The sequence below is a fragment of the Apodemus sylvaticus genome, chromosome 1, assembly GCF_947179515.1.
Source record: "Apodemus sylvaticus chromosome 1, mApoSyl1.1, whole genome shotgun sequence".
NCBI classification, from domain to species: domain Eukaryota; kingdom Metazoa; phylum Chordata; class Mammalia; order Rodentia; family Muridae; genus Apodemus; species Apodemus sylvaticus.
This window is the reverse complement of record NC_067472.1, coordinates 173313719-173324618: the sequence shown is the minus strand read 5'-3', so window position 1 is coordinate 173324618 and position 10900 is coordinate 173313719.

The window sequence follows — 10900 nt, the reverse complement described above, 5'->3', positions numbered from 1 at the left end:
CATTTTGTCCTTTTGACAATGTCCTTTGCCTTACAGAAACTTTGTAGTTTTATGAGATCCCATTTGTCAATTCTTGATCTTAGACCATAAGCTATTGGTGTTCTGTTGAGGAAATTTTCCCTTGTGCCCAGGTTCTCAAGGGTATTCCCCAGTTTCTTTTCTATTAGTTTCAGTGTGTCTGGTTTTATGTAGAGGTTCTTGATCCACTTGGACTTGAGCTAAGTACAAGGAGATAAGAATGGATCAATTTGCATTGTTTTGCATGCTGACCTCCAGTTGAACCAGCACCATTTGTTGAAAAGGCTACCTTTTTTCCCACTGGATGGTTGTAGCTCATTTGTCACAGATCAAGTGACCATGGTTCTGTGAGTTCATTTCCAGGTCTTCAATTCTATTCCATTGATCTACTTGCGTGTCACTGTACCAATACCATGCAGTTTTTAACACAATTGCTCTGTATTACTGCTTGAGGTTGGGGATACTGATTCCCCCAGAAGTTCTATTACTGTTGAGGATAGTTTTAGCTACTCTGGGTTTTTTTGTTATTCCAGATGAATTTGAGAATTGCTCTTTCTAAGTCTATGAGGAATTGAATTGGGATTTTGATAGGGATTGCATTGAATCCACAGATTGCTTTTGGCAAGATGGCTATTTTTACTATATTAATCCTGCCAATCCAAGAGTATGGAAGATTTTTTCATCTTCTGAGGTCTTCTTTGATTTCTTTCTTCAAAGACTTGAAGTTCCTGTCATACAGATCTTTCACTTGTTTGGTTAGAGTCACACCAAGATACTTTATATTGTTTGTGCCTATTGTAAAGGGTGTCATTTCCCTAATTTCTTTCTCAGCCTGCTTATCCTTTGAGTATAGGAAGGATACTGGTTTTCTTGTGTTAATTTTATATCCAGCCACTTTGCTGAAGTTGTTTATCAGCTGTAGGAGTTCTCTGGTGGAGTTTTTTTGGGTTGCTTATGTATACTATTATATCATCTGCAAATAGTAATAGTTGACTTCTTCCTTTCCAATTTGTATCCCTTTGACCTTCTTTTGTTGTCTAATTGCTCTGGCTAGAACTTTAAATACTATATTGAATAAATAAGGAGAGAGAGGGCAGCCTTGTCTAGTCCCTGATTTTAGTAGGATTGCTTCAAGTTTCTCTGCATTTAGTTTTATGTTGGCTACTGGTTTGCTGTATATTGCTTTTATTATGTTTAGGTATGGGCCTTGAATTCCTGTTCTTTCCAAGACCTTTAACATGAAAGGATGCTGAATTTCATCAAATGCTTTTACAGCATCTAATGAAGTGACCATGTGGTTTTTTTCTTTGAGTTTGTTTATGTAATGGATTACATTGATTGATTTCCATATATTGAACCATCCCTGCATCCCTGGGATGAAGCCTACTTGATCATAGTGAGTGATTGTTTTGATGTTTTCTTGGATTCAGTTGGCAAGAATTTTATTGAGTATTTTTGCATTGATATTCATAAGGGAAATTGGTCTAAGGTTCTCTTTTTGTTGGATCTTTGTTTTGGTATCAGTGAAATTGTGGCTTCATAGAACAAGTTGGGTAATGTTCCTTCTGTTTCTATTTTGTGGAATAGTTTGAAGAGTATTGGCATTAGGTCTCCTTTGAATGTCTGATACAATTCAGCACTAAAACCACCTGGTCCTGTGCTTTTTTTGGTTGGGAGACTGGGAATGACCACTGCTATTTCTTTAGGGGTTATGGGACCATTTAGATGGTCTATCTGATCTTGATTAAATTTTGATAGTTGGTATCTCTCCAGGAAATTGTCCATTTCATCCAGACTTTCCAGTTTTGTTGAGTATATGCTTTTGTAGTAGGATATGATAACTTTTTGGATTTCCTCACTTTCTGTTGTTATTTCACACTTTTCATTTCTGATTTTGTTTATTTGTGTACTGTCTCTGTGCCCTCTGGTTAGTCTGACTTAAGGTTTATCTGTCTTGTTGATTTTCTCAAAGAACCAGATCCTGCTTTTGTTGATTCTTTGTATAGTTCTTTTTGTTTCAACTTGGTTGATTCCAGCCCTGTGTTTGGTGATTTCCTGCCTTCTACTCCTCTTGGGTTTATTAGCTTCTTTTTGTTCTAAAGCTTTCAGGTGTTCTGTTAAACTGCTCTTGTATGCTCTCTCCAGCTTCTTTTTGTAGGCACTCAGAACTATGAGTTTTCCTCTTAGCACTGCTTTCATTTTGTCCTATAAATCTGGGTAGGTTGTACCTTCCTTTTCATTAAATTCTAAAAAGTCTTTGATTTCTTTCTTTATTTCTTCCTTGACCAAGGTATCATTGAGTAAAGAATTGTTCAGCTTCCATGTGTATGTGGGCTTTTTGTTGTTTTTGTTGCTATTGAAGATGGCCCTTATTCCATCGTGATCTGATAGGAGGTATAGAATTAGTTCAATTGTCTTATATCTGTTGAGGTCTGTTTTGTGACCAATTTTATGGTCAGTTTTGGAGACGGTACCATGAGGTGCTGAGAAGAAAATATATCCTTTGATTTAGGATGAAATGTTCTATAGATATCTATTAAATCCATTTGGTCCAAAACTTCTGTTAGTTTCACTGTGACTCCATTTAGTTTGTGTTTGCCTGATCTGTCCATTGAGGAGAGTGGGGTGTTGAAGTCCCCCACAATTATTGTGTGGGGTGTGATGTGTGCTTTATGCTTTAGTAAGGTTTCCATTGTAAATGCAGGTGCCCTTGTATTTGGGGCATAGATATTCAAAATTGAGAGTTCTTCTTGGTAGATTTTTCCTTTGATGAGTATAAAGTGGCATTCTGTATCTTTTTTGATTAGTTTTGGTTGAAAGTCTATTTTATCTGATATTAGAATGGCTACTCCAACTTATTTCCTGGGACCATTTGCTTGGAGGACTGTTTTCCAGCCTTTTACTCTTAGGCAGTGTTTGTCTTTGACACTGAGATGCATTTTCTGTATGCAGCATAATGTTGGGTCTTGTTTATGAATCCAGTCTGTTAGTCTATGTCTTTTTATTGGGGGAATTGAGGCCATTGATATTAAGAGATATTAAGGAATAGTAATTGTTGCTTCCTGCTGTTTTTGTTGTAATTTTTATGTTTGTGTGGTTATCTTCTTTTGGGTTTGTTGAAAGAAGATTACTTTCACTACTACTACTATGTGTAGTTTCCCTCCATTTGTTGGTGTTTTCCATTCATTATCCTTTGAAGGGCTGGATTTGTGGAAAGATACTGTGTACATTTGTACAGGTGGAGTCCTGGTGTGGTGTGTCCCAAGTGATTCTCTACTCTGGTGAAACCTGCCCACCAATCTGTTGCACAGCCACAGAAGCAAAGATTGTGGCCAAGACCCACTCTCTTGCAGTTGTATTTGGGTATGTACCTCTGTGGCCCAGATCAGCTCTGGATGCAGGCTGTCTCTTCCTTGCTGGCTGCTGGGTGTATAGCTGGCTTCTTACACTGCTTGGAGATGGTGCACTGTGGCCAAGGGTGTTCCTGATCTGGAGGTGGAAACCGGAAGGTTCTTGCCAGAGGCCTCAGGACTGCAGGGCCAGTCTCACCTGTGCAGGCTGCCTCCTCCTCGCTGGCTGCTGGGTGTATAGCTGGCTTCTTGTGCTGTGCAGGCTGCCTCTTCCTTCCTGGCTGCTCGGTGTATACCTGGCTTCCTGCACTGCTTGGAGATGGTGCGCTGTGGCTGAGAGTATTCCAGATCAGGATCCAGAAACCGGAAGGCTCTTGCCAGAGGTCTCTGGACTAGATCCTCCAATCTGCAGGGCTGGACTTACCTGTGCAGGCTGCCTCTTTCTTGCTGGCTGCTGGGTGTAGAGCTGGCTTCCTGCACTGCTTCCTATCTGTCAATTTTTGATCTTAGCACATAAGCTATTAGTGTTCTGTTCAGGAAATTTGCCCCTGTGTCCATGCGCTCCATGTTCTTCCCCACTTTCTCTTTTATTAGATTTAGTGTATCTGGTTTTATGTGGAGGTCCTTGATTCACTTGGACTTGAGATTTCACAGGGAGATAAGAATGGATTAATTTGCATCCTTCTACATGTTGACTGGCAGTTGACCCACCACCATTTGTTGGAAATGCTGTATTTTTCCACTGGATAGTTCTTTTAAATATATTTATTTCATAACAATTCAAATTTCAAAGCATGTATGGAGTAGCAAACTAATGTCTGGGCTATAATGGTCTTCAGTATTACTAACAAAAAATTTCTAGAGACATTTAAAAGGACCCCATTTATTAATCCAATTAGAGACAAAAAATAAAGAAAAATCTTTGCTAGGATTTGTGCAGCAATGAAAAAGGATAATTCATGTAAATCTGGTTAATAGTTAATTTTTCATCAAGTAAGGCATGAATATAAATTTATAAAGTGTTTTTGTGACCATCTTTGCCTAGGGAACAATATGATCAGCAGTAACATATGCACTCAAAAGAAACAGCATAATAAGGACCAGCAACTCAGCAGTCACATCCTAGCTCTGAGATTTATCAATGCTTTTCCCTCAGTCACTGGTTTCTACAGCTGATTCACTGTTGGTAGAGAGTCTCTGTTTTTCATAGCTTCATGACTCAATCAACTCATTCAATTTTTATTCTTTAGGTTTAGCATTGTATCCACAGTGGATATTCTCGGTCCATCTTCCACAGATCAAGTCACTCTTTCAGGTTTCGACAATGGGATTTCAGTACCCCGAGGAAAAACACAAACATAATCTTAGATCCAGTGAATTCCTGAATCTGGACAGTTTCCATGATCTGCCATAACATCTCTCTCCAATGTACTGTGATTTTGGATTTGTTTAAGATGGACAAAAAATGTTTTTGTAGCAATAGGCTATCTTTGGCCTGGCTTTAAAAAATGTATAAAAACTAGAAGATTGAATATTATGAGAAGTCATACTACTCTTCTCCCTCTGCTGTATTTTTAGATAATTTTTAAGTCATCCATTAGATCTTTCCCCAAACAACTGATGCTGAGAGTTACATAAAACTGGCATGTGGCTCAATTAGAACATATTGTTAGTAACATTCTTGACAAAACTTGGTAGTATACTAAAGAGAATTGCCAGTTTTAATATTTTACTGAGAACTAAAATAGAAAAGTTTCTGTGTAAAAAGCTGATCATGTCCTTACCTGCTTCTCTTGATATGAGAACAGCAAAAATGAGCAAATATTAAGTAGGCACAATCTCCTGAATATATTTTAAACTCACCAAACAGGGGATGTGAGTAACATCACCTGGGAATATGATTTCCAGCAGCCCTCCAGGAGTCACATCATAAGTGAGTAAAGGCTGGATATTAACAAGTACACATGACTGGTATCTTTAGCTGTAAGGTAACCCTGCTATTTAGTTAGTGAAAAATGTCATTTCAATACTGAAGCATCTTGATGTAAGCATTTTTTGTGCTTCCTTTAGTTTATTAATTCCCAGGAAGCTGGCAGTGGTAAGGGCAATCTTCCTTTGTTATTTCTCTCAGAAAAAAATCTCCTGGAAGATTAGAGTGTAACCTTAGATAACCAAAATAAAGTATATTTTTCTGTGTCTGCAATTCCTGTTAAATCAATTGTATAAATTATGAATTGAGATTTCTGAAGAAGTAATCCATATAGATTCTAGTTGCTTCTCTGCTAGCACTGTGCATTGTGTACCAGAATACAAGTTTAGAAATTGAGGTTAACATTTTAGGGCAAAGTTAATCAAGAGTAATTCCATTTGTTGTACCAAAGTATCTGAGTGAGTAAAAATCAATAAGTTATATCTAGAAACCAGGTCAGTGTTACCATATTTCTTGACATTTACAAAGAATCCAGTTACTTGAATCACGCATGTGGTGTCACAGCATTTATTTGTCCATAAGCCCCAGGAGGCTTTGTAATATGTCACTGAACAAAGCTCTATATGTTTCATTTCTACTGCTAATACTGTAAAAGTTATAGGCATATTATTTTGCTGATTTCTGTCAGCTTAGTCTTGACGTATAGCTGAATAATTAGACCTCTCCAGTAAACATTCGTCCCCTCCCAATAACCCAAGATTTGCTCTGATCTTTCAATCAGAGGAAACAAAAGCATCTCAAGACATCCAGTCAAAGACATACAATCTAAAAGGAACATTCTAACCATATTGAGTATAAGTTTTCTTAAGATCCTTTAGACTCTTAAATGAAGATGTTATATTATTTCAACTTGTTGCCCCAGTTTACCACGATCACTAACCTTCCTAGAAAAGAAAAAAAAATCCCTTCATGTCTTCTCTCATCTTCTGAATTTGCTAGAGATCCTCTTGAATAGCAGACTTGTAGTGTAAGGAGTTGATTGTTTTATCTGGAGCTTACAAGTGTCCTTAATAACTTCAGTGAGAGATATAGTGAAGCAGCAAACGTGTCAGGAACTACACTTGATGGATAGTGGTTAGGAGTGCAGGAAATTGGAGGTGAAGGTGGAGGGTTATTATCAGTGAAAGTGGGAAGAAAACTATCAACTTAGACACATGTCACACACACACACACACACACACACACACACACATTCAAGTTTCAATTTTTCTTCTATTCCAAGTGTCAGTTGTGCTTTGTCCTGCTACGTTCACTGTTAATTTTAATTGTGCCATTATTATATATGCTTTTTCCTTGTAAAGGTGAAAAGAATCAATTGGATTTTTTATCTGTTCCCATTGCATCAAATTCTCCCTTAATTGTTTCCCCCCTTTTTTATAAAGACTTTTTATTATATGTAAGTACACTGTAGCTGTCTTCAGACACTCCAGGAGAGGGAATCAGATCTTGTTACTGATGGTTGTGCGCCACCATGTGGTTGCTAGGACTTGAATTCGGGACCTTCAGAAGAGCACTATGTGCTCTCAACCACTGAGCCATCTCTCCAGCCCCTTAATTGTTCTTCTTAAGGTCGGACAATGGGCATAATGGCAAGCAGGAGCTGAGTGGAAGTTATATATTGAAGGTGTATTGGACCATTTTGAACCCATCCTTTGAGCTACATGTGTGTGATCCTTCTGAGGTCTCCCAAATGGTGCTTTGGTAGGTTAGCTCACTGACAGATTTAGAAGGTGTAAATAAAGTGAAAGCAGGAGTTAAATTCATCGACCTGGGACTTACACTATTCCTGCTATTCCCTGACTCCCCCACACCCAGTCTCCACTGGGGTGCTGCACAGAGGATTCAGGAATGAAGGATTAGATCAGGGATCCACTGACCTGTGAAGAGGCAGGGGCCATTTTGGATTGACCAAACCATCCTGAGGGCAGGTATGGCTACCCCAGACTTTCAGGTTTTAATGAATCAGTTGATGGTGTTATGTATAAATTTCTGGAAAGTTTGATTTGGTTCCTATAAATAGGGAAGGGAACATTTGGAGTTTATAAGCATTACCTTGGAAAATGAACAGTTAAATGTAGCTTCAGGGGCTAAATGGCAGTCTCTATTTTCAGGACAGTTTTTCCAGAAAGGTCATTTGATCATTAAATAAATAGCCTTGCCCTGGCTATCAGCATACATGCAAAAATGGGTGACTGAGTTAGGGTGACGAAGCAGTGCATTATTAGGAGGCTATAGTTTAAACATGGGATAGAGATTTTCAGCATGCCTTAGGGAAATGGAAAGTTCTAGCATCTAATTTTTCTCTGTATCTCTCTCTGCCTTTTCATCTTCTGTCTTGTTCCATCTCCTTCCATGATTGCTACTCTCAAATGCAGAAAACCCTAGCCACGTTTAACCCTACATTGCTATTTGAATTGCCAGACTCTAAATGGATTAAATTAATACACACATACACTCTGTGGGACATTGAACCATGCCAGGAAGCTTGGTGAGCTTGGTAAGCTTGGAAGCTTGGTAAGGTAGAGAGGGTCTGAGACCCTGAACTTGTGTACGCACATGAGATGGGAGGCACCTCCCTATTCTCTGCCAGATTCCTGGCCTGGAACATGTGCCACGTGCTCAATATCAGTCACAAGGTCCAGAACAGAGTTCTTCATGCTAATGAGGTATCTAGAGTCCCTGAGGGTTTAGCCCATAAGTTCCCCTTTCCAGACATTCTTTCCTGCAAAAGGTATTTAATCTCTGGTCTACTCTGAGGAATTGAGATACATTCATTTTCCATGAAGAACAGTCAATAAACATTTGAATAAACATGGACTGTGTCTTCTAGTGAAACCACCATGGGGTGGATGGTGCAGCTTAAGTATCTCATAGAAGGCCTCTTGTTGCTTCCAGATAACTGCCCACTAAGTTAAGGACAATCCCTGATGAGCTAAGCCAGTGTTCTCCATTTTCCTGGACCAGGTTCATAGTAGTAATCCTCAGGCTACAGGCCCCCAACGGTCCCTGCCTCTTCACAGTTTAGTGGACCACTGATCCAATCCTCCATTCCTGAATCCTATGTGCAGCACCCCAGTGGACACTGGGTGCCCGGGAGTCAGGGGAGAGCAGATTCACCCCTGAGTCCCAATCACAGACTTCGTTTCCCCACCATCTGATGGGTGTCTCAGCACTTGCCTAAAGCCTAGCATCTGATAACAATTGTACAAGGAGATGTAAGAAGTGCTTGACTTCATCTCCTTGTACAACCATGTCCCACACCCTAGCAGCAGGGTGAAATGTGGACCCACAACACATTATTCATGTACATTCGTGCAAGTATTTATTTATTCCAGCAAAACTTACAATCATATCAGTACATGGCTGCAAGGAGTGAATTGCCATGGAAAGAAGATTTCTGTGTCTGCCTTTTTTTTTTTTACACCTTTCTTTTCTGTGAGAAAAGTGATGAAAGAACTAAAGTACTCTGTCCATGTGTGAAGCCCCACCCTCACATACCTTATACTACAGTGCATGATACTTTGATCTGGGTTGGCCTTTACTACACAGATAGGACTTTCCTCAACCTAATACACCCCAAATATCATATCCTCTCACGGCATTCCTTCATGGAATCTATGTCTACCATGTGCTTCCTGGCCTGTTTGGCTTGCTGATGTCTTGGCTCAAGCTTCCTTGTAACCATCAGTTTATGTCTTTCATGTTTTCAAACAGTATCTCTTTGAAAATGTTGCCATATTTTTACTGCCAGGTCATGCTGTAAAATGGCTTCTTGGGCCACAGTTTCCTCTTTATTGCCCCAGGGAAGTATGTCCTCATATTTCTGTAACAGGGATCTCTGTCATTTCTTGTGCAATAGGAATTGGTCTTTTGTTTATAAATCATACTCTCACAATTTCTAAAGACAAGGAAAATACAGTCGGAGTTTTATAGCAATGCAATAGATGTAACAGCTAGATAATTAATTAGTGTTCTTATTGTGCCAGCCTGATAACATAGATTTGATTCTCAGAACTCACAGAAAGGTAAAGGATATGAATGGTCAAAGCTTCAAATAACTTTATAGGCATGTTTCAATAGCTTAGCCTTCAACCAATGATCTTTGCTGGCCCTGAACATTCCTAGCCCCTTTCCCCTTCAAGCTATATAACTCTTGTACAGGGAGGTGGGTGGGGGGGTGGTTAGCACATATTAGCGACAGTGATATTATGGGAACATTTAGGTTGAAGTGAGGTTTCCCCAAGAGAAAGGGGGGGGTGCTAGGCTGAGGAAAAGAATATTTTGCAATTTCCTCATAGGTAAAGACACATGCGTTTTGAGAAGTGAGATGTTAAAGACAGTAGCTCCCAACGATGGCCAAGAGCAAGAAATCCAGAAGAAACATTGGGAGGAGTTAGGGTGGGTAGTTAGGGAAGGAGGTTGACTGCATACTGAAGGTATTGTTACCAGAAAAGGTTCGTTTAAACCCCTGAGTTTGGTTTTCTTGTTGAACAATATATTATTGTGAGTAAAATTGGTTTGGAGGTGGGGACAAGCTGTCATAAGATGTGTAAATCGACTGTATTAGGGTTCTCTAGAGTTACAGAATTTATGGAATGTCTATGAATATTGAGAGATATAATCAAGTTGATAACCAGGAATAGCCATTACATCGGGTAATTTCAGTCCCTAGGAGTGTGATGGGAAGAACAAGCTATAGCTCATCTTCTGCTATAGTAAAGTCTCTATCTTTTAGGGCCTTCCAATGAAGTTTCTGGCCTCCACCCAATGTTTGGTTATGCATATCTGCATCTATTTCATTCAGCTGCTGGGTGTAGCCTCTCAGATTATAGTTATGCTAGGTGTCTGTCTGGTGCATATCAGAGTATCATTAATAGTGTCACAGATTGGTACTTGTTGATGGGATATGCCTCAAGTTGAGTTGGTTACTGGTTGGCCAATCCAACAGTCTTTGTTCCACCTTTAACCCTGCATTTCTTTTAGACAGGAAAGTTTTGGTTGAAAGATTTGTGGGTGGGTTGGTGTCCTTATCCCTGCACTGGGGTTCTTCCCTTGCTATAGAAGGTGGCCTCTTGAGGTTCCATGTCTCCACTGTTGGGCAACTAGCTAATGTCACTAGCACTGACTTTTGGGAGCAACCCCCATCATTTGACTCTGGAATTTCCAAGAGATTATCCCCACCTGTTGCAGTTGCAGATTTCCATTCATTCGCCTAGCTCTCTAGCCTTCCTGTCTCTCTATACACCTGACCTGATTCCTCCATTCCCCTTCCCATCCAATCTCCCACCCAGTTTCCTTCATCCCTCTGCCTATTAAGACTTCTATTTCCCTCTCTAAGTGAGACTCAAGCATTTTCACGTGGGCATTCATTTTTGTGTAACTTCGTTGGGTATGTGAGATGTATCCTGGCTATCCTGTACTTTATGGCTTATATTCATTTATCAGTGAGTACAAATCATGGATATACTTTTGCATCTGGGTTGCCTCACTCAGGATGAAATTTTCTAGCTTCATCCATTTACCTGAAAAATTTATGATATCA